Source organism: Equus asinus, chromosome 13 (assembly GCF_041296235.1).
Source record: "Equus asinus isolate D_3611 breed Donkey chromosome 13, EquAss-T2T_v2, whole genome shotgun sequence".
Classification (NCBI taxonomy): Eukaryota; Metazoa; Chordata; class Mammalia; order Perissodactyla; family Equidae; genus Equus; species Equus asinus.
Window position 1 is genome coordinate 48433035 of NC_091802.1, and position 24867 is coordinate 48457901.

Genomic DNA, 24867 nt, shown 5'->3' on the forward strand with positions numbered 1-24867 from the left:
AAGATGATGCATGAGGTGTGTGGCCCCAGCTGACCAGGCGAGGTGGTTTGACATCAGCACCTGTCGCCTGTAGATGCACATAATGTGAAATAAGAAATAATATTTATTGTAGGGGTGAGCAATGTACCCGGGAGTTGGCGTCCTCTTCATGTGTCTGCAGAATCACTGGGGTCTTCTCAGGCGTGTCTTCCCAGACGTACCTGCTCCATGGCACGGCGACTGTGCACCTCAGGGCCTTCTCCATCCGCCTGGCCCAAGGCAGCATCAGGCAGAGCGAATTCTCAGGCGCTCGAATCTGGCTGTGCCCTCGGCTGGATCTGCTGTTAGACCATTTCCAGATAAACAGGGGATGGAAAACGAATTGACTTCCTAGAGGAAATACTTTAAATGCTTTAGATCTTTAAAAGTTCAAGGAGGATTATTCTTTGGCTGGTGCTGTATCTGTAGAGTGTTCTCACCTGGGGGGTGGCACCTGCCCGGGGACCACATTGCCCTCTCGCAGCTTCTACCCCGAGGAGAGGCCCTGAGGCAGCTCTGGAGGTCCCGGTTCTGTGCATCCTGGAACCAGGTGCTGCTGCTCCCAGCCCCGACCACTGAGCTCCAACCTGCTGCCTTGTTTTGGGCTCCTCTGCGTGCCCACCTTCAACCATCTCTTGTTCTGCAAGGTGGGTTTGTGATGGAATATGGCTAACAGCAGCTCTAATTTATTGAACAGTTGCTTGTGCTGGGCACTGTCTAACAAGAAAGATGTTGTTATCTCCATTTTATAGATGATGAAACTGAGGGTTCAAGAGGGCAAGTAACTTATTCAAGGTCCAATCTAGTAAATGGAAGAGCTAGGATTCCAGTTTAGGACTGGCTGACTCCAGGGAACATATTCTTTCCATAGCTCAATAGTTTTCAACCCTGGATACCCCTGACAATGGCTTAGGGGAACTTTAGAATTGTATACCCCACCCCTAGAGATTCTGACCACTCTGGAGTGGGGCCTGGGGATTCCTCACGTACGGCCCAGGAAAGCTTCAGGGCACTAGGCCATGATGCCTTTGGACTCAAGTTCTGGAAAGTGTTTGGTTTTCAGCTGAATTCGTCACCAGCATATACAGCCTGGCTCAGTCTCTGTGGTAACCAACAGGTGGGCTAATGGTGGGCTGGGGGCTCCTGGCATCAGCTAGGCTGGCTGTGCCCTCAGGTGAGGGCAGCTGTTACGCTGCTGAGATCTGGGAGATTCTACGAGGCTCTCATTGCCACCTCTGACCCTGCCACTCAGCTGACTCCCTCTGCCCCCAGCATGGGTCGTGCTGTCCTGCTGTTTGTCTGCCTTCCCAGCCAGCAGGTGGGACATGCCCAGCAGGGAGATCAAGGGAGGGATCTCGCTCTGCTTCCAGAAGGCCTCCTGGGATGGGAGAGCTTGGGGACACAGGGACCAAGCCAGCACCTTCTCCTCCAGCACCCTGTCCCACTGGTAACTGGAATCTGCCCTGGGGAGCTGGTCAGCACCCAGGTGGTTTACCTGGGAGAGTCAGGGAGCTTTGGCATCAGACCAGAGGGCTTGAAGGACGAGAGGCAGACAGGGGACCCTCAAGAGGGCCCTGTGCCTGGCTCACATGGGGGCTTGGGGCTATGGGATGTCAAGTGGTGGCTGCATCCTGCTCTTGGGATGCCCGGTCCCCATCCATTGGGGCATCCCAGAGCCAAGCCCCCGGGGTGAGGGCTGCGCGGCTGCCCGCCCGTGGCTCCTCCTCCCTTTGCCTCAGCCAATTCCCAGCAAGCCGCCCGCTGCACTTGCCAATGGAGCCAGATGCTGCTTTGGGGAAAATACCTTCTGGAGTTTGTTGTCTGAGCCCTCCCAGCTGACACCCACGATGGAGAAGATGTGTCAGGATAAATGGAAAATCTCTTTATAAATATTTGAAAAAAGGCAAAAGGAAAAGAAAAAAAAGAGCTACCCCCAAATTCCCAGCGTTTGAGAGCATCTTAGTGATTGCTGCTCACAGATGGGGAAGCAGGTCGTTAACATTCACCCATTTGTCGTACAGTCCCAGCGAAAGCAGCCAGGAGCCCTGTACTCAGTTCTGTTCGGGGCTGCTGGCACCGAGGGGCCCCTAGGCTTGGCCCTGTGGCTCAGCGGAGAGGACAGACCTGCCCAAGCCGCTCATGGAAGCCGTGGAGCATGCGCAGATGCAGAGCTGCCCTTTATCCATAATGCATAATTGTGTCTTTAAACTCAATTGCCTTGGGACTTTATTACAAGTGGAGCACAGGCTAAAGTGGCTTTTAGGGGACCCCTTGGGAGAACAGTAAAGAGGCCCTGGGGACTAAGGAGCTAACAAGGTAGCTCTGGTGCCCACACAACGAAAAGAGAGTGACACACTCCAGGCAGGAAGGCGGGAGGGGGATGGGACGCCCACTTCCCGAGGGTCTTGGCTGTGGGGAGACAGGACACTTTAAGGCTGGACAATGCAGGCAGGAGTTCTGGGCCTCCCCATTGAAAGAGGACCTTTCTCGGGTCTGGTTAGCAAAGAAACTCAGCACTTCAAGAGAGCGCCTTGATCTCACCCTTGACAGTCCCAGTTCCGACCCCACTAGCTCTGTGCATCCCTGGAAACAGAGGCTGCTGCTCCCAGCTCCATGAGTGCCTGGCCTTTGGGCACACATGCCTTCCCGTGGCCTTCGTGCAAGGTCACTTGCCTGACTCAGGGGCCTGGTTCCTGCCTGTCTTGGATCACAGCAGACAGACTCTTCATGCTGGAGGAGGTGATGGTCAGCAAGGGCAGCAACTGGACTGGGGCAAGGTCTCTAGAAGACAAAACCCTGGGTAGGGCTTTCTTGGGTAGGAAGAAGTTGGGTTCTTAAATCTAAGTGTTGGTGTCTCTGGTTAACTTGGAAAGGCAGACATGTTCTGAGAACTTTGAAGGCCCCATATACCCTGCAGAAGGGCCCCTCTGCTCTGAGGCCTCTCTGCCTGGAGAGGGGGCCATATAGACAACCCTCCCCCTCCTTAGCAGCGGACATCCTTTAGTTTCCATAGCTGGTGCCATCAGAACAGAAGGGGCCCTGCTGCACAGGTTGCAGTGTGGAGAGGAGGCTGCCCATGAATCATGGTGTGTGTGATGAGACGTCTGTCCATAAGCATGGGATGGGAAGTCGCAGGGACCCTGACTAAGACATTCAGAGAAGCATTTCTTGTTGACCTGTGTGTCAGGGTTCTCCAGAGAAACAGAACCAAAAGGATATGTGTACATAGAAATATAAGAGGAGATTTACTGTGGGAATTGGCTTACAAAATTGTGGAGACTGAGGGGCCTGCCCGGTGGCGCAGCGGTTAAGTTCGCACGTTCCGCTTCTCGGTGGCCCGGGGTTCGCTGGTTCGGATCCCGGGTGCGGACATGGCACTGCTTGGCAGCTATGCTGTGGTAGGCGTCCCACGTATAAACTAGAGGAAGATGGGCACAGATGTTAGCTCAGAGCCAGGCTTCCTCAGCAAAAAAGAGGAGGACTGGCAGTAGTTAGCTGAGGGCTAATCTTCCTCCAAAAAAAAAAAAAAAAAACAAAATTATGGAGACTGAGAGGTCCCATGATCCATCATCTGCAAGATGGAGACCCAGGCAGGATGGTGGTATAATTCAGTCTGAGTCCAAAGGCACAAGAACCAGGAGCTCTCACGTCCGAGGCCAGGAGAAGATGGACATCCCCGCTCAAGAAGAGAGAGAGAACCGGCCGTTCCTCCACCTTTTCATTCTAGTGGGGCCCTCAGCGGACTGGATGGTGCCCACCCCCATTGGGGAGGACAATCTTTATTCAGTCTACTGACTCAAATGCTAATCTCTTCCAGAAACACCCTCACAGACACCTCCAGAAAGAACCTTTTGCCAGCAGCTGGGCACTCCTTAGCCCAGTCAAGTTGTGACATAGAATTAACCATCACAACCGGCGTCCTCCTCGAAGCACAGATGTTGGGAATATTAACTGCTTCCAGAAGGAGGTAGAGATCCCCTGCTCAGAGATGGCGCTCAGGTTTCTGTCTCCGTCTTGGCAGGTAAAGGCGCAGGAGCAGCTTCAACCGCGAGGCTGGATTGATGTTCACCTCTGGAATGTGAGGTCAGCCTTTGACTATGACTCAGGTTCTCTCCGGTGTATTGACTGTGAGTCAGTTCCACCTGAAATGCTGCGTTCTGGACACATTTCTAAATAACCGACTTAGAGAGACTGACGTAAATACAAACAGCCTGAAACGAAGGCTGGTTGAAAAGCGAAGGGTTTGCTTTCTGACAGTGTTTGTGTTACACTTGGTTCTCCAGTCCACCAACAGTGCTCATCAGGTTCTTAACACTGGCTGGCCTTGGGCGGGTCACATCATCTTTGACGAGTGGTTATGAAGAGTAAATGTGATTCATTCGTTCATTTACTCAGTTGACAGATGAAGTGAGTTGACTTGTGGCCCCAAAAATGATATGGCCACGTGCTAACACTGGAAAGTCATTTGTGAATGTGACCTTATTTGGAAAAAGGATCTCTGCAGATGTAATCAAGGATCTCGAGCTGAGATCATCCTGGATTAGGGCAGGCCCTGGGTCCAAGGGCAAGTGTCCTTACAAGAGAATGGGAGAAGGCGCACAGAGGAGAAGGCCCCGTGCAGACACAGGCAGAGAATGGAGGGACACAGCTACAAGTCAAGGATGCCAAGGATTTCCGGCAGCCACCCGGAGTTAGGGGAGAAGCTTGGAATAGATTCTCCCTTAGAGCTTCTAGAAGGAACCAATCCTGTTGATTTCAGACTTCTAGCCTCCAGAATGTAAAAAAATTAATTTGTGTTGTTTGAAGCCATCCCGTTAGTGATAATTTGTTATGGCAGTCCTAGGAAACTAATACAATGGACAAGTGAGGGCCCACAGATACGAGGCCTGGGCTTCACCGCTCAGAAGATAGCAGTGAATTGCGTAGGGGTGACCCTGGGCCTCATGGAGCTCTAGAGAAGGAGACTCAAACAGGGAATTGTGTGGTGAGGGTTCTCAGGAGAATGTGGGTACCACGGAGCCAGTTTCTCCTTCTCAACCTGCTCCTTCTCCAGCTCTTCCATCTTAGTACAGCATCACCATATAGGCCATACAAGCCTGCGAGTTGCCTTTCACACTCACTTCTGCAGACAATCCACCACCAACCTCTGCCAGTCTCCCCTCCACAGCACATCCACAGCCCACTTCCTCCTGGCTTGTTGCTTCCTCCTGACCTGGTCACCATCGTCTCTGCTCTGGATGACTGAATTTATCTCCCTCCTTCGCACTTGCCCCCGATGTCCCCTCGGCCGCCGGAGAGAGCTGCTCGAATGTCAATTACTTCACTCCTCTGCCGGAAACCACGTCCCAGCGTTCTGAGCTCTGAGAATCACAGGCAGATGCCCGATCCTGGCCTGCCCCTGGGATCTGGCCCCCGCCTGCAGCTCACCAGTCATGCTCAGGCTTCCTCTTCCTCCAGAAGCTGGCCACATGGGCCACCTTTCTTCCTCAGACTCGCAAAGCTCTTTTCCGGCTCAAGGCTATCACATGACTTACTTTCCATCTAGAAAGTTCTTCCTTCTACGCATGGGTCTCAACTGAAACGTCACCTTCTCAGAGAGGGCTTTCCAGACCGCCCAGTCTGAGTCGAGTGCCTCTTTCTTCTTTCTCAGGCATCTTTCCTCTCAGCTCTTATCCCCACAGTTAGGTAGTGATTCGAGGGTCGATATCTTTAATGTCCGTCTTTTCCATCCTTGGCAAACCCCAGGAGGGCATCGGCCATCTCTGTTTTTTCAATTCTGACTCTTCACCACCTACTGGAGGGCCTAGCATATAGAAATGCTCAATAAATATTTGTTGAATGAGAAGAGAAATGAATAGCTTCCCCGAGCCATCTGGGGGAGGGGAGGAGTAAAGAAGAACCCACGCTCACCTGGCAAATTCCCGGGATCCTACAAGTTTATTATCGCATGATGGCAGGCTTGGAAATGCAATTACTTTGTTCTTGTCTCTCCTCCCAAAGCCATTGTTTTAAATTTGGTTTTCCACCCTGTGGAGTAAACCTGTGCATAACCCTTAGGGCAGAAGAGGAGTAGGGGGTGTTTAGGAAAGAGCCTGCTTGTGAAAGTCAGACCCCCAGAAGGAAAAGCTTCCTGTCAAACGGAACACCTAATGAAAGTTAAAATGCACTTGCAGAGATAAATTGGTTGCTGTAGCAACCACTCCTAGTCCTCCCCCAGAAGGAAAACATAGAAGGGCGGGGGGGCGGGGGGAGGGGGGGAGTCAGCTAACTCTGGTCTAAGCTTGAGAGAAGGAGCTGTCCAAATAGAATCATGGGACAATATTGTGAAATATCTCACGTTACTGGGATAAAATGATTTTGCAAGCTTGCCTCGTTTGGGCAATGGGCTCCCTTCCCCGGCCTAATTCATCATTTCCATCGCCTTCCTGGCTCTCTCCCACGGGCAGCGGAATGTTCGACGCCCGCCAGGCAATGCCTCCTGTCCCTCTCAAAGTGGTACACCAGCTCCTGTATTAAAATGCTCCCGGAAGCTTGCTCTTTAAAGAGACCCTGTGCTGGGTCCCTCAGCAATGAGCAGTCAACTTCTACAAGACTGTCATTGTAAATTTGTATTTTTATCCATATGTGGTTTTCGAGAGTGGAATCCACCCACTTGTGCCAGGAGAGTTCACCAAAGGTATCAGAGGGGGAGTGAACTCTCAGAGGTGATTCTCGATGGCATGTTTGGGGTTCCTGGGGAATGACAACCCACTTACGGGGGAGAAGGGCAGCAGTGGGGTGCCAGCCGCAGGGCTGGGGGAGGGTGGTGCAGGCACCACCGCCTCACCCTGTTTTTGATATGTGGTGGTCCGGGTGAGTGAGCAGCCCAGCCTCGGCTGGTTTTCTCTGAGCAGATTGTCTGTTGAGCACGTGAATCTAAAGAAGCACATTTTGGGGGTTTGGTAGTGGCAAAAGGGTGCAAAGAATGTTCGTGTTAAAGGCTCTTGGTGGCTGGTGGTCCATGAAGTTTGTAGGTCATCTCACTCATTCATCTTTGTTCAACATGCTTGTATTGAGTCCCTCCTGTGGGAGGCAGGATGATGGCTTCACAAAGATGTGCGCGTCCTAACCCTTGGAACCTGTGAATATATTATGTTATATGATAAAGGGGAATTAAGATTGCTGATGGAATTAAAGTTGCTAATCAGTTGACTTTAAAATAGGGAGATTATCCTGGATTATCTGGGTGGGCCCAATAGAAACACAAGGGGGTTCCTACAAGTGGAAGGGGGAGGCAGAAGAGGAGGTCAGAGGGATGTGATGCGAGAAGAACTTGAGCCCCCATAGTCAGCTTTGAAGATGGAGGAAGGGGCACAAGCCACGGCATACAGGTGGCCTCTAGAAGCTGGAGGGGCAAGGAAACGCATTCTCCCGTGGAGCCTCCAGGAAGAACACAGCCGTGCCGGCACCTTGATTTTCATCCGGGGAGACCCATTCTGGACTTTTGAGTTACACAACTGTAAGATAAATTGTTTTAAGGCACTACATTTGTGGTAATTGGTTACAGCAGCCCTAGGACCCTGCTACACCCACTAAGTGCCAGGCCCCCCGCCAGGTCCTGGGGCACAGAGTCAAACGAAGGACAGTTCCCACTCTTAGCAGGCTCACAGTCCAGAGCGGAGGCAGCCGGGAGAATCGGCAGGTGAGGCCCCGAGAGGTAAGTGGTGGGGGTGCTCTGGGGGCTGTGGGAGGGGCGGAGGGCTGTGCTCAGGGAAGCCTTCCCACAGCCAACTGTTGAGGGGTGGACTTGAAGGCCTGGCTCTGAAAGAGGGCCTGCGGAAAGGCATCCAGGACGAGGGGGCAGATGAACCCACAGGGGTGGAGGGGGCTGGGAATGGGCGCTGGGAGAAGCAGCGCTATAGACAGCCTGGTGAACCAAGCTGAGCAGCTTGAATTTCATCTGGAGAGCTGCAGGGGAGCCTCCGAAGGGTTGTGAGCAGGAGACTGACATGTTTTGATCAACTTGACCAGAGAAATCAGGCAGAAGCAGAGCATGTCAAAAACAGACCAAGGGGATCAAAATGAAAGCTTATCGGGGCACCGAGCTAAAAAGGGTCACTCTCCTCGGGAGAGAGCAAGGCCTTTCTCATGGGGGCCCTCCTTCCCTGGTACTCACCCCCTTGATCCCCTTCCCAGCTGAGTCTGGATCCCTGGGTATTGCTTGACCTGCTTCAAAGAAGTCATCAGAACTCCGCAGACCAGCCCTGCTCCCTCACCTCTAAGCACTTTCTTCATCCCGACCAGCAAAGACACAGAGGGAAAAAAGGCAAATGGAAAATGAAGCTGTGGTCACAGGCGGAGCACTGGGCCTGCCATCCCTTCATAAATTAAATGTAAACTGTAAAAATGGATTATTTCAGGCGTAATTGCCATTATTTTCTAATATAGAAAGAGCAGGGATGAACGCTGTGATGGATTACGAGCCAGAAGGAAGAGAGGCATTTAATTAATTTCACGAACCTGCTGGAAAAGCCATCCGTGTGGAGCTGAGGGGCTGCCTCAGGCCACTCCAGGCTGCAGCTGGCTCTGCCAGGCAGAGGCCCCGAGCCGGGGTCTGCCCTGGCCTGAGAGCCCTTCCATGGTGGGCTGAGGCCTGGGTGGCCTGCAGATGGGAAAGGAATGGCAGGTCTGGGGCCCTGGTGCTGCCTGCCAGCATGGGCCCAGCTCTCAGGATGGCTCTAGAGTCCTGTCTGGATTTGAGTGGCAGCAGAAAGGGCTGGCTTGGCAAGTGGGAGGTCAGTGGAGGACCAGAATCTGGGCTCTGGAAGGTCAAGGTCAAGTCTGGATGCTCAGCTGAGTCCTGAACTCAGCCTAAGCCATGGGAACTGCAGGCGGGCTTTGAGGAGAAACCCAAGGTCACTCCTCCCGCCACTGGGCTCAGGGGCCCCCGCTTCAGCTCCAGTCCTTACGAGCGAGCCCCCATTGCCCTCTCTAGCTCTACTAACTGGATCCTGTCTTGTCGTTTGGGTTCCTGGCCATCAGGATGACAAGCCATTTGATTTAAAACCCACCATGCGCCCAGGTACCACATAGTACATGCTCTGTGAATGCCATCTCTTTGAGTCCCCTTGACGACCCCACAAGGGGGCGCGGTTCCCATTTAACGTGAGAAGCTTGAGGCTCAAAGGGTTAAGCAGTTTCCCATGTAGTGAGTGGCAGAGTCGGGATCCAAACCCAGGTCTCTGGCCTGTCAAGCCAATCTCTCCCCTCTGTGCCCCCAGCCACTGTCCCCCCTCTACCCCACAGTCCCCGAGGGTCCTCATTAGACCTGTCCTGGGGTTGGGTTGCTCTAATCGAGAGGGGAGATTTCTGGCATACAGTTGGCCACGTTGAGAAGCAGCCTTTCCCAGCCACCTTCAGAGCTGGGTCCTCTCCCAACCAGACCCGCTTCCCACACCATCGCGTGGTTGCCAAATTGAATGGCAAAGTGCAGATGAAAGGACAGGCCCTCATCCCGGGGCCCCTCTCTTTCCCCCAATCTTCCTTTCCTATCTCCAGCTGGCTCGTACATTGCTCAACTGCACCCTCTAGCACTAGGCCCAGAAGATGCAATTTTTCCTGCACCGGAAGCCCCACTAAGCATTTGCTATTTGCTGGGCGCTGAGCTAAAGATAGAAGTCAAAGGCGCGAGTCTGCCTTCAGGAAGCTCGCAGCCTAGGAGGGGAGACAGACAAGCAAACAGGTGATGACAAATTCTACAAACGACTGCTGGGACAGGCCGAGGCAGGGGCCGAGGGGTTCCACGGAAGGGTCCAGGTGGAGGTGTGGGTAGGCAGGGGACACTTCCACAAACTCCCAAAATGATGAGAAGAGCATAGAAGAGCCTTCCAGGCTGGGTGCCCAGGTCTGCTGCAGGAAGGGAGGGAGGAAGGAGCATTTGGGAAACTGCTAAGCGCTCAGTGGGTGCAGGCTGGTGGGAGAGGAGAGAGCCGAGACCCGCACAGAGTCAAGAGTTGGGTCACAAAGGATGTTGCATCTTTTTTTGAAATCCGTGGGACATCATTGAAAGAATTTAGAAGCAAGAGACTGAGCGACATGAGCAAACCTCCCTTCAGAGAGATGAAGCTAGTGTCAGCACAGAGCAAAAAGCAGAGGGCTCCCGAAAGGGGACGCTGAGGGCAGCCAGAGAAAGTGCTGGCTTAGACTAGGCTGGGGCAGTGTGGATGGAGGGATGGGGAGATTTGGGCTGCTATGGAGGTGGCATTGGGAGTTTTTCTCAGACTGAGATTTCCTTTAAACTAAGAAGGAAGCAGAAGAGGAAAAGCAGCTGTTTACCTTCCAGACCCCTTCCTGATCCCCTCTGGTCCCCAGGACACGCTCGCCATGTTTATTTTCCTGCCCTGTCTTGGGCTGTCAGGACACGTAACTCGGAATTGAGTGAGCAACAGCATCCTGACACTCGTGTGATTCATGGTCCCTGTGATGGGCGCTCGGGAAGCTGGTGTGGCCTCGGCGGCCCCTGGCATCTAATTGATTTAATACATCAGCTAAGGAACTGCTGTTTCCTGAATGAAACCCAAAATTGCATTGACTCTTTGGCTGCAGCTGAGCGGGACTTCACTCCAGTGCTCCAAATGCATACACGGAGGTGGCACTGGAGTGGCAGGGACTGTCGCCAAAGGTAATAACCGCGCCTTTGATCTGTTGTCTTCCCCTTCTCCTCAGGGGAAGGCACGAACACGGGAGAAAGCAAAGAGCTGCGTGGGAGGCTCTTTAGAGGGTGACGATGGCCATTTGTAAGAAAACAGGTTTCCCTCTACACCCCACACACACAGCGGGGTTCAGATAATGAACGTTGTAGAAGCAGCTCTCATCTGAAAGGAACTAATTGATTCCAATATTCATTTTACGGGGCCTGTAATTCTTTGTTATGCCTCTTTTTATGACCTGGGAGGCTCTGGCACCGAGATGCTGTGTAATCCACACAATTATCCTTTATTCAACAGCAGGACAAATGGTGCTTTGTGTCATTAAGAGGGTGCCCGACTTTCACCCCGTCACTCTTCTTTTCCCTCCCGAGACAGGTGTGTCAATCTCGGAGCTCCACAAGCCGCTCTTCCCCTCTGAGAAGAAAGACGAGAACGGGACGCCTCAAAGGAATTTCGGAGATGAATCTGAAATCGCAGCCACCTTTCCTCCAGCTTCCAAGATAAGCGGGCACATTTTTGGGAAAAGCACACTTCAAGATGGTTCCCCCATGGCAGGTGGCTTGAGACAAAGTTTATTTCAGGAGAAAGGGCTTGGCTACGTCTGCACGTGGACAAGGTGTTCTCCCCAGAGCGGGCTGGGCAAAGTTCCAGGGAGCCAGGTTATTTGCAGGTTTTCAAAGACTTAGGTCCTTGCTGTTCTCTCCTTCCTGCAAAATACAAAAAGCCAGCTCCTCCCCCCAGCTGACTTCACAGGCTCCTCAGTGCACGGCCTCATTCATTCACTCTTACTCCACACACATTTATCAAGTCCCTGCAGCGTGGCAGGTGCCGGGGATACGGAGATGAATAACGCAAGCGGCCCTGTTGTCAAGGAACCGACTTTCTGGTAAGGGAGGAAGGAAAAAGCAAGTCAATAGAAGAAGCATAGAGCGTGGTGCAAGCAGTGGGAGAAGCAGGTAGAGCGGAGGGTGCGAGGACCCCCCGGAATCTGGGATCGCCTCTGCGCTGGGCAGGGGAACAGAGTCTGCAAAGGCTCGTGGTGTGAACTGGGATGGCGACTTTAGGGGACTGTTAGCAGAGGTTCAAGGAGAGGAATGGCTGAGGTTTGGTGAGCCAAGTCATGAGGGCTGTGTCTGCCTCGCTAAGCAGTTTAGGTTTTATTCTGAAGGCAATGGGGAGCCTGTACGGGTTTTTAAGCCAAAAAGAGACACTGTCCAGTGTGCAATGTATGCATTTTAGAAAGATCCTTCTGGCTGCGGTGGGGTGAGGTTTTGGAAAGGGAGATGGGGAGCATGAGAACATGAACCATGATGTGGGCAATGAGCACGGCGAGGAGAGGGGGAGGTGAGACACCAAGGAGATAAAGTCTCCAGGACTTGGTGACTTATGAGACGTGGAGGGTGAGGAAGCGGGGAGTGAGTTTCCTTCCAGGGATCCTGGCTTTGGATGCTGGATGGGTGATGTTGCCCCTATCTGTTTTAGGAATGCTTTTGGAAGCAAGGGGTAGAAACCTAACAGTGACTTAAGCAATAAAGGCATTTAATTACCTCACATGTGAGAAGTCTGGAGGTGAGCTATCTAGGCCTGGTTTAACATCTCACTAGTGTCCTTAAAGACCTAGGATCTTTCTTTCTGCTCCCCCGTCTTCACTGTATTGTCTTTTTTATCTCATGGTTGCAAGATGGCTGCTGCAGCTCCAGACATTTTCATGGCATTCCAGGCAAGAAGAAATGGAAAGAGGTGACTGCAACCATGTCTGTTCCCTTTAATCAAGAGAAAAAAAAAACTTTTCCAGAAGCTTCTGCTAATAGATCAATGGCCATCCCTAGCTGCACAGAGGCTGGGAAAGTGAGATTTTAACTTTTCTAGCACCAATAGTGGAAGCAGGTAAGGAAGGGTTGGGAATAGGTATTGAGTCAGCAGTATCACTAACCAAGATGGAAAAGTTAAGAGGAAAAGGCGGCATATCCCCATGCCCTGGGATGTGGGAGAAAAAGCAGCCTCTACCCGAGAGAGTTATGGGGAAGTAGGTGCTGGATGGAGGGAGCCTGGTGCACTGGTCTGGGGCCTGTTTGCCTCACGTCCACTCCTTGCCCTTCCCCTGCTCTGTCCAGCTGTGTCTCCCTGCTCCCAGCTCGTTCCACCAATGGGAGGCACTGGAGGAGCTTGGAGGGTGAGACGAAGGGAGAAGTGGGAGTATTTCTCTCCCTCCCTCTCTGACTCCAGGGGCTGCGTCTCCTGCAGGCCTGCTTCCTGCCTGCGATGTTCCAGGCTCCCCTGGCTGAGCCCCAGCCCTCCTCTCTTTGTCTCTCCAGCCTAGCAGGGAAGGCGGCTTCCTGTTGTTGCTGATCTCTGGGTCCCCTTACTATTGCACGTTGGCTTCTCAGCTCTTCTGCCTCCCGGATAACCAATTCCCTGGGCTAAATTTTCTCTGTTTTAAATATGCAGAATGGTTTCCATGTTCCTGGTTGGCCCCAACTGAGACATCTGTCTTTGAAGAGGCTGGGGTGTGTCAGAGAGTTAATTTCCAGAAATAAGTCACAGGAGACCCCAACAAACAGATGGAAAGAGAGGGCAGCAGACGGGTGCTGGGTCAGAGGACAGGGAAGGGGGGCGTCCCGGGGTGACAGGGATGACAGGCCTGGATGGAAGGAATCCACAGGTGGAAACATCTGTAGGCTGGGTGCAGGGGATCCGGGATGCAGGCCCGGCTGCCTCCAGGCTGTGCTGGGTCCTGCAGTCATTTGCCTGGAGCCGGTGCTATGGGGCCATAATCACCGTTGACACACAGAGCAGATTCCAGATGTGGCAATTGTCCAGTGGGCCTTGATCGGCAGAGTGAGGAAGCAGGGCAGAGTTCCTACACCTGCATCCGCTCGGTGACCTACGTTTGTGCTTCCTGCAGAGCTGCTAAGACACCGCTACAAAGGTGAGACAACGGAGACCTCTGACAAGGCTGATGTGTGGGACGTCATTTTTATCCATCAGCACATGGTCGGCTATGCTGCAATCACAAGCAGCGCCACATCTCAGTGATTTAATACCACACGAGTGTACTTCTCACTCACCCTACTTGCCCACTTGAAATGCCATCGTGGAGGACACTCAAAAAGTCCACCTGAGGCTCTGTTCCTCTCAGTCACCATCTGGTCACACGCATCCGGGAGTCCCACAGCTGTGGGAAGGAAACACGGAAAGCTGTGCACTAGCTCTTAAAGTTTCCGCCCAGGACACCGGTCACTTCTGCTCATGCTGCACTGGCCAAAGTAAGTCACGTGTGCCCAGAAAGAGGAGAAGTGGGATCCTTGTGAGCAGACCTAATGAACTCATCCCAACAGAGGTGGCCTGGAGCTGCCAGCCAACCAGGCTGCTGCTGCTGCTTGTAGAGGTGAAAGTCACTCACATTTTAGCAACAATTAGAGCACCTACCTTGTGGCGCTAGCTCACTAGAATGTGAGCTTCAGGAGGGCAGGCATCTCTGTCTATTTTAACCGCTGATGTATCAGCACCCACAACGGTGACCGACACAAATTAGGTCTCAACAAATATTTGTGGAATGAATTTTCAACTCATCAAAACTCATAACAGCCCCGATGAAGCAGGCATGATAATTATCTCCATTTTACAGGGGAAGACGGTGAGGGTCAGATAAGTGAGTAAATCACCAGAGCTCAGCACCTTGACTCAGAAGTGGGAACAGGAGTACCTGAGGGAGAGCTCATCTCTGCTTCCTGCATACGCTTCTCTCCCTTGTAGCAAGACGCTGCCGCCTCCCTTTATCAGCCTGGGCATTTCATTGGCAGGGGTATTCCTTGAACATCCCCAGTCAGCTGGCTTCTGTGAAGGACTCGGTGTGTGCTGGACACTGTCACTGCTGGCCTTGGCCTTCAAGGAACGCCCGGTGAGCGTGATCCTCCAAGGCAGATATTTTGGAGATGAGGGAAAATCCACCCCACGGAGATGACAATGGGAGAAGATGGCGTCTCAAAGCTCTTGAGGGCACCAGGCCTACGGCTCCTGGGCCTGTTCATCATTTTTGGTAGAACCAGAAGTCAGCGCTTCTAGACCTGTCACATCACCCAGGGGGGGTGGGCGTCAGCTGGTTTTGCCCTGTGGCGTTTGTTCCCCTTTCTGCTGGCCACCCCACCCCATATCCCCCTGAGGACCTGGTCTCCCCTGGGTGCAGCCTGGCAGTCCTGTCCATCCAGGTGTCCTGCCTTCTGCTGGCCAAGGAGCGGGGGTCTCCAGAGGTTGATGTAATGACGTGGACCCCTCCTGGTGCTGGTTCCCTGGCGAAGGTGTTCAGTGGGGTCTGCTGCCCTGCTCTCGGACCCCTGTCTGGTTCTTGACCCTATCCTCCAGCTCTGTGAGCACCCCGCCCCCCTCCATCCTATAAATCCCTTTCTGCAGAGCTCAGCCAGACTTGCAAGTCTGCTGCATGCAACCAAAATAACTTAACTGAGGCGGGCAGGGTTACTAATTCCAGAGCTGGAGGGCAGCTCCGAGACCATTTGATCCAACCCTTTTATCCTATAGCTGAACAAATTGAGGCCTAAGAGTAAATTGAAGTCTGGAGAGTGGACATAATGGCAGGAGCACTGAGTGCTTTCTGTGAGTCAGCCGTTCTGCTAAGCGTCCCCGACAACCCCACAGCCCAATCCCAGGATGGCTTCCCGTTTTGGAGATAGGAGACCAGAGCACAAAAGTGCTGGGCAACTTTCCCAAGTCCCACAGCATCAAAGTGGCAGGGCGAGCGCCTGAGTCCAGGCGATTTGGTTCCAGAGCCCAGGCTGTCCCCTGATGGGCTCTCTTCCTGTCCTGGTTTGCCCCGGGACAAACAGCTGCACGAAGACTGGCCCCCCCCGGGGCTCCTGGGTCCTGCACAGGTCGGACCAGGTCTTCATTGGATCTGTGGTCAACAGGTTGGTACCAGACTCGCGTGGGTGTCTTCCCTCCCACCCTCCTTTCCTTCCTGGTTTCTCTGGGTCTGGTGGGGTCCCCCTGTTTTGAGGGCTGTTTTTGAAAGCAAGGTGAGCAACTGGGCAATTCAGGAGTCTTCTACCAGGCCCACGGGCGTCTCCTGTCACCATGGTCAGGAGAGCCTGCCCATCCCCAGAGGGGCCAGGCCCGGGGGCCTATAGGGTCGGGCCCCACAGAGCCCCCAGAAGGTGACTTTTCCCTCTGGGGGCCTGCATCATGCCTGGGCTCTGCGGGGTGTGCCGTGGGCAGGTCCCACGGAGCAGGTGCATGGAGGAGGCGCTTGCCGGGTCCTACACAAGAGCAGGGCCTCCTCCAACCCCCATGGAGGCCTTGGCGAGGCTCCTGCTGGCTCTCGCCTCACTACCCACTTCTTCCCAGGTAGCCCGCTTCCAAGCCCTCAGCCTGGCCTCTCGCAGCCTCCCCACCCCGGGAGGGAGGAGCCACCCTTCTTGCTCCCTTTCGGTAACCCAAAAATGCCAGCTGGGCGGGCCTCACCCAAATGCCAGAAGTTCCCCTCTCCTTCAGCTCCAGGAGGGGAGAGATGAGCTTCGGCTTCTTGTAAGGCCTCCCAGTCCAGCGGCACGGGCGGAGCCTCCTTCCCGGCTCCCGGAGAGGCAAGCCCCTCACCGGCCCTCCGCGATCGTTCTGGGGCAGCTGGTGCCCATGTCACTCTGTCAGCCGGGCTCTCATCTTGCCCCTCGTGAAGAAGGAACCCTAGGATTTTGCATCAGGGAACATGGCCTCGTTTTCTAAGTGTCGATGCGTGTATGCACGTGGCTGGTTCCCTGCTTCCCGAGAGTGGGAGCCGGGTCAGGGGTTTCTGCTCTCTTCTCTGGAGGGGGGAGGGGCTTTCTGGTTGTCTCCGCACACCGTCACCCACCCCGCAGATATTTAGGAGGAGGTGACAGGGTGCGTGATGATGCGCAGGGCAGGCCTCACCTCCGCGAGCGCTGAGCAGAGCAGACAGGCATTAAACACGCAGTGACAGGCCGGGCGGGAGCATCACAGTGCCACACGGCAGGCAGCCAGCAGACCGAGCCGTGGGGAAGGCCTCTTCCCGGAGGGGAGGTTTAAGCTGATGTGTGGGGAGATCCGTGTGGTTTAGCAGGAAGAGATAGGTGGGGTGGGGAGGGGACAATCCAGACAGAGCATGGGTCCCCTGACAAGCAGAGCAAAGATCAGAATGGCTAAAACTGGAGTTCAAGAGGCTGAGGGCAAAGACCTTTAATTCAGCAGTTCATTGATACCCACGTGTTCTAGGTGCTGGGAGAGAGGGAGCTGGAAGGCTGGCCAGGTTGTGGGAGGACAGAGGGGTTCAAACGTTATGCCGAGAGCAATGGGAGCAATTACATCATTTAAGCAAAGGAATAGTAGGGTTCACTCCCACCTTGGGGAACTCACTCTGGGTACCGTGTGGAGCTGGGATCGGCAGAGGCGAGGCTGGAGGCATGGAGGCTCCATCAGGAGGCTGTCGTGTAAGCCAGATGACACACAGGTGGCTTGGACTAAGGTGGTGAGAAGAAAATGGAGAGGAATGGGTGGCTTTGTGAGATACTTAGGAAGTAGAATCAATAGGTGGCAAGGAGAGAGAGAAGATTTAATAAAATGTTGCCTTGGGCCTAGTGGTTAAGTTCAGAGTGTTCCACTTCGTCAGCCGTGGTTTGGTTCCTGGATGCGGACCTACACCATTCGGTTAACAGCCATGCTGTGCTGGCAGCCCACATACTAAAAAATAGAGGAAGATTGGCATGGATAGCAGCTCAGGGCAAATCTTCCTCAGCAAGAAAAAAAAAAAGTTGTCTTCTGCTAGGCCCATCCTTTCTTGATTTCCCCAGTAAGCTTGTGTGATGCAAGAATGAGGTTTCCCTTCCTAATGAAGGGTGGTGGTAACTAAGTAGTGCCCTGGAGATCAGTAGCCAAGAGCCGCAGGCCCCCTCCCTCACCTGCTCACAGGGCCCACAGCTGGACAGGAGAGGTGGCTGCTGCCCTTAAGAACATGAACCCTGTCTACCACAGAGTCCTGCTCGGTCCCTGTGGATTGTTTTGTCATCCTCAGTGGTGCCCTCACACCACCCCTCCAATGTCCTTGCCAGGAGTTGAGCCTCACAGGGACCTGTGAGCACAAGGTCACAGCTGGTGGCCAAACCCCACACCCCTCAGGGACATTTTCAGTCCTGTGTTTTCCCTGGGGCCACTCAACAATGCACCAGGAATGGCTGGTCTGTACAAAACTGTAGAAGTCACAGTGAGATACCACCTCACACCCACTAGGATGGCTACCGTCCAGGAAACAGAAAATGGCAAGTGCTGGTGGGGATGTGGAGAAATTGGCACCTTTGTGCACTGCTGCTAAGAAGGTACAATGGTGCCGCCACTGTGGAAAACAGTACGGCGGTTCCCAAAAAAAATTAAGCATAGAATTACCATATGAGCCAGCAATTTCACTTCTGGGAATATACCCGAGAGAACTGAAAGCAGGGTCTTAACGAAGTATTGTTTACCCATGTGCATAGCAGCGTTAGTCACAGGAGGTAAAAGGTGGAATCGGCCCAGGTGTCCGTCAATGGATGAATGGATAACCAAAAGGACACAATGGAATGCTAGTCAGCTTTAAAAAGGAAGAAAAGTCTGACACACACTACAACGTGGATGAACCCTGAAGACGTTATGCTGAGCGAAATAACGCAGTCACAGAAGGACGAAGGGTAGACTATTTGACTTCTGTGTCAAGTTCATGGAGACAGAAAGTAGAGCCGTGGCTGCCCACAGAGGTGGGGTGGGGACTGAGTGTTCACTGGAGACAGACTTTCAACTTTACAAGACGAAGAGCTCTGTGGATGGGTGGTGGTGATGGCTGCACAATAACGTGAACGTACTGAATGCCACTGAACTGACCCTTCGCAATGGTTAAGATAGTAAATTTTATGTTATGTATATTTTTCCACAATTTTTAAAAAGTAAAGTGTAAAAGAAAAAAAGAGATCATCAGAGAAAAAAAAGTGTTGTCTCCTACTTTTGATAATGTACTATCGATGTTTATGATGTTACCCTTTGGGGAAGCTGGATAAAGGGGACATGCGACCTCTCTGTGTACTATTTTTGTAACTTCTTTTGTGAGTCTATAATTATTTCAAAATAAAAAGCTAAGAGGGGCCAGCCTCATGGCTGAGTGGTTAAAGTTCTGTGCGTTCTGCTTCAGCTCCCCGGTTTGCAGGTTTGGAGCCGGGGTTCGGATCCTGGGTGCAGACCTACTCCACTCATCAGCCACGCTGTGGAGGCATCCACATACAAAATAGAGGAAGCCTGGTGCAGATGTCAGCTCAGGGCTAATCTTCCTCAAGCAAAAAAAAAGGAGAATTGGCAAGAGATGTTAGCTCAGGGCCAATCTTCCTTACAATAAATAAATAAATAAATAAATAAATAAATAAATAAATAAAAAGATAAGAAAAAGGGGAGAACAATTATAGAAGGATGAAGGATGAAGGATGAAAATTTTCCTCTGCCTCCCCATCCTACCCACTGGCTTGTTTCTGTCCCATGGCCACCCTGGGAAACCGTTCCAGTTTCTTATTCACCCTTCCAGAATTTATTTTTGCATATACAAGCAAATGCAAATAGAGATGATGATTTTCCCTTAATTTGTATAAAAAAATAGTATATTAACACAGTATTCTGCTCTTGGCTTTTTAAACAATAAATCCTAGAAATCCTTCCATTTCAACACACAGAGAGCTTCCTGGTGATTTTAAACGTGCATATAACTCGATGGAATGGGTGTACCGTGATTGATTCAACCAGCCCCCTTTGCATGGACACCTGGATTGTCTTGTTATTTCAAACGGTGCTGCAATGAGCAACCTCGCACGGCAGTTGTCCTTATCTTCCCAGAGGCATAGTCACGGGCATATCTCGGGATCAAGGTGGGATCCTTGGGAAGTCTTCCTCCTGCTGCAGAAGGACAGTCAGCTTTGCAGTCAGACCCACCTGGGTTCGAATCTGGGCTCCACTCCTCATTCGCTGTGTGACCCTGGGCAAGGTCCTTCCTCTCTCTGGGCCTCGGCTTCCTCATCTGAAAGTAGGAATTGATGTGGGACCTGCCTCCTAGGGCTGCACGTTCGTTCAGTGCTCTCAGTGTAAACAGATGTCAGAGCTTCCTGCCTCGGCTCCCACGGCAGTTAGTGAAGAGATAGATGTGCACGTGCCCATTTGCAGGGGAGTCTCAAAGAACCTGCTCCCCCGTGCTGGATCCTCTCCTCCAGCCGGGTAAGAAGACGCCAGTGGGCAGAGAAGAGAGGCAGCCCTCTGGCAGGCTGCTCACTGGGTGCCAACCCACCTCACTCTCCTGGCGGGTGTCACCCACGACCAGGGTTTCCCAGGAGCCTCCTGATTTCAAAGATGGGCCCCATTGTCAGACCCCGGAACCCAGTGATGGTTGGAATATATGGCTACTGCACTCTAAGTTGTCGCAGGGTGGACGCCCCAGCCTGCCTTGGTTTTGCCTCTGCTGCCTGCTGCCGTGGGACCTGAGACCCAGAGCTGTTGCACAGGACGTTCTGGTCTCTGCCAAGCTGGAGGACGGCTCACTGCGAGACCATGAGGATTGGACTGGGCAGAACTGAGAACGAGCCCCAGCTCACCGACAGTGTGACCTTGGGCAGGTCACTTCACCTCTGTGAACTCCAGGGTCTTTAACTATAAATGCTACCTGGCCCCCTGGGGCTTTCCATGCATCCTCTCATTGAATCCTGACAAACAACCCTGGGAGACTGGCATCTTCAGCAACCCCATTTTGCGGATGAGAAAACTGAGGCTGAGAAAGTTCCACAGCTAGTGAACAGCAGATGCAGAACTCCAACCGAGGCTTGTCTGATTCCAGAACCTGGGCTTCGTCCCATCCCTGGCCTTTCCACCCGCACGAAGATTCATTCACCCTGAAGGTGTAGAGAGAAGTCCCTGTGTCCACGGGCTTGGAGCTGCCCGCCATCCCTGAAGGGGCTCCAGACAGCCAGAGCCCCTCCCCGACCCCAGGCCGGCAGGGTGTGAGCTGGAGAGAGATACAGTTGGCAAGACACATTAGCATCTTCCTCTCCGCTAATTAGTTTTGTGAAAAATTATTTATTTATCTGTTTATTTTCACCAGAAAGCAGTTGGGGCTGCGGAAATGTGGTGACATGTTTTACATGAAAAGGAAAATGCCACTCACTGCGAGGTTAAATCATGTCCCAAGGGTAAGGAGCGAGGATCTGGGAAGCCCATGTGCAGGGGAGTGACGGGGGTGGGGGACAGCAACAATCCCTGGGCGTGAGTAAGATGGGGCTGTCGGACTCCAGGGGTCTGGAAAAACATGCCCACAGCCCGGGACAGTGTCTGCCTAAGGGTCACGTGACTGGTGTGGCATCAAAGGCCATTCCCCATGCCCACATCCTTGTCCCTCATCTCATCTGCCTAGAAGATGCCTTTCCATCGCTCAACTGACAACTCAAGCAGCATCTCCTCTGGGGAGAGTGTTCGGACCCTCAGGGGTAGAATGCAGCCCTCCCTCCAATGCCTTTTCTGGGCCACCACAGCACCTGTAAATATATCTCAGTGGTCTCCAGGTTCCTCTCTTGACTGAGCATGCGGGGTGCTCGGTAAATGCTGGTTGAAGAAGGGACAACTCACAGGAGGCGAAGGCTGCAGGCCGAGCTGGTGAGGGGAGGCTCCACAGAGGAGGCAGTTTGAGCTGGGTGTTAGTGGTTACAGAATACAGCCAAGTGGCAAAGAAGGTGCCCTCAGTGCATGGCACCAGCTGGCTCACTTACCTGGGGGGCTTCCCTTCCACAATTAATCTTCTCAAGGGCCAGCACTGGTGGCCTAGTGGTTAAGTTTGGCATGCTCCTCTTTGGTGGCCCAGGTTTGGTTCCTGGGAGCAGACCTACGTGACTTGTCTGTAAGTAGCCATGCTGTGGCAGGGTCTCACATACAGAAAGAGGAAGATTGGCAACAGATGTTAGCTCAGGGCAAATCTTCCTCAGCAAAAAAAATAAAAATAAAAAATAAAAAAATAAGAAATTAATCTTCCTGAAGGCAGGAGTGAGGTCACATTTGACACTTTGTCCCAGTCTTGGCACTGGTGTGACTTGGGGAGCTGTGTTTTTGAGAGACCTCACTAGCATAGGCATTCACTGACTACTTGCCGAAAGAATGAATGAAGACATTGTGATAGAACCAGAGGACGCTGGCCCAGAAGCCAGCCAAGATGAAGATTCCTGCCGTGATCTTTCACCCTGTGTGATACTCGACAGTCTGCTTCCCCTCTCTGGGTCTCAATTTTCTCATCTGCTGTTGAAAGTCTCAGGCTAAGTATGGTCTCTAGGATTCCCTCTGTTTGTCGTGTTGAAGACTGCCCTTCCTATGTTTAGAGAGTGTCCCAAGTTATGAGTTCCCTCCCTCCATCCCCAGATAGAAACCAGAACTCACTTTCCCATCCTGCCTTGCAGCTACGGTGCTGTCACGTGACCTGGACTCCACAGTTGGACACACGTGACTGAGGAGGAAGAGGTGGCAGAGAACACCGCCTGCAGCTCATCATTCAGAGGAGGGAGGTGGAGCGTTCAGGGGCCGCAGCAGTGCCCCACCCGGTGCCCCTGTTGGCAGGAGCACCTCTCCTGGGAGCCACTGATGGGACGTGCTGCCTCCTCCAAGTCTGGGTCCCTGGCCTCCTGCACACTTTGTGGTTTGCACAGTAGTCTTTCATAAATTCCTCTTCGGCTGAAGCCAGCTGGCGTGGGTCCTGGTGTTGCACCTAAAAACCATGGTGGGTGCATCATCCGACTCGAAGATCTCGTCCTTCCAGGGAGGACCCGCTGGTCTAAGACCAGGTTTTAAAATAGAGACAGTGTAGCGACCCCACAGTACTGATCTGCAGGCCTGTTTCCAGCTCTCATTTCCAGATACCTGTACTTCCCGGGCATTTTCAAAAGCTTGGCTAACTGTGTTTTTGAGGGATCTCACCACTTCAGACCACTGATTTGGAGAAAATGTCTGAGGCCGTGATTTTGACCTTCACATCTCATTGAGGGCCACTGCCAGTTAGTTTTCTGCCAAATGCATTTGGTTTCATGCAGGACCAGAGAAGAACCCGCCTCTGCCTCCTGGAAACCTCACTTTCCATACCAGGCCTCAGAGCCATGGTGCTGAGCCGTGGGACTGAAAGCAAAGCCTTTGGAGTTTGACGGCCATGAGTTCAAATCCAAGCTCAGCTACACACAAGCTCCCCGAGCCTCAGTTTCCCTATCTAGCAATCAGGATAGTAATGCCTCCTTTGATGGCTGTTATGAGGTTGTCGAGTGTTGCTCCACTTATATGTATTGTAAAAACAAGCAAATATATTTTCCTCTTCCTTTTTTAAAGAAAAGTAATAGACACTATACATGATATTCTATATCTTGCTTTGAAAAAAACTTACCAAGGGGCCAGCCTGGTGGTACAGTGGTTAAGTTCATACATTCCACTTCAGTGGCCCGAGGTTCGTCGGTTTGGATCCCGGGTGCAGACATGGCGCCACTTGGCAAGCCATGCTGTGGCAGGCGTCCCACATATAAAGTAGAGGAAGATGGGCATGGATGTTAGCTCAGGGCCAGTCTTCCTCAGCAAAAAGAGGAGGATTGGCAACAGATGTTAGCTCAGGGCTAATTTTCCTCAAAAAAAAAAACAAAACAACTTACCAATATATCTTGGAAATGATCCCATTTCTGTATATAAGATCTTTCATATTCTTTTTTATGGCTGCATACTATTCCATCACATAGATGTATCATAATTTGTTTAACAAGTCCCTATTGATTAGTTGTTTCTAATCTTTAGCCAACACAAATAATGCCACATAATCTTGTATATACATCATTTCGCACATGTGCAATTCTGCTGTTGCTGACTATGGGCAGATGCATTTGTAATTTTGGTAGATTTTGCCAAGTTGATCTATAAGGTTCTACCATTTTACTCCCATCACCAATGCGTGAGAACATCTGTTTCCTCCCATGCTCTCCAACACTGTGTAATCACACTTTTATTTCTCTGCTCATCTTATAGGTAAAATATGGGATCTCAAGATAGTTTTTCTCATGTTGCGAGAGCAATTTTATTTATTTCAGAGCTATTAGCATTCCTTTTCCAGTGAACTCCCTGGTCAAAACCTTTGCCTAATTTTCGACTGGCTCGTAGGCTGTTTCCTTATTGATGTGAAGGAGTTCTGCAGGCAATGGGGAGGTGCACTCCTGCCTTTTGACCCGCTCCGAGCCCCTGGTATGGAGTCAGGAATCACCATGTCTTTAGTCGTGAGGTTGGTTTTCCATCCCCTCTGTGCTTCATTGCTGGTGGTGTCCTTCTCCTGATGTTAGGACGTCAAATTAACCAAGCAGATCCGATAGTCAGTGGAATCGAGTAATCAGGAGGACTTCTAGCAATCATAGAGGAAAGAGCACATCAACATGCCACCTCCCAAATGTAGAGCTGAGATGTCCAGCCCCTCTTTGGGTGTGTCCTTGGGGATGCCCCTCCAGGGGCGGCAGGGTTGGTACTAACTGTCCTCCCCAGAGGCTGTTTGGAGTCATGGGCTCTACCCTCGTCTACAGAGCAAAGCTGGTAACTTTCGCGTGCTTTACCCAGCTCTGCTAAGTCTATTTTCTCATCTCAATCCACTTGAAGGTGAGCTGGTTGTTACAATAGAGAAAGATTAAGAAATGAAGAGTGTGAGCCCTGGAATAAAATCGTGATGTGCTGGGCACTGTTCTGAGTGCTTTGACTGTATCGTCTCATTTAAGCCTCTTAGCAACACTATAATCCTGTTTCACAGACATGGAAACTGAGGAACAGAGAGAGCAAATATCTTCCACAAGGTCCCCAGCTGGAACGTGGAGAAACCAGGATGCAGCCCTAGGAAGTCTGGCTCCAGAGCTGGTTCTATTTCCATTATGTGATTCCCCTTATCCAGAGCCAACTGAATATTTTTGTCTTTCGTCCTCAGGAGACAGAATGTCTATTCTAGCAGTGGCAAATAGCGTTCCTGGTGAATGCAAACTCCGATTGCTTAGTTGTGGCTGCCTGGAGCAGAGGCCTGAAAAGGATCCAGGCTCGGCAGGAGGTGGTTGATTACTAATGTCTGCCATTCAGAACAAGGAAGGGGCAGCAGGCTTACCTC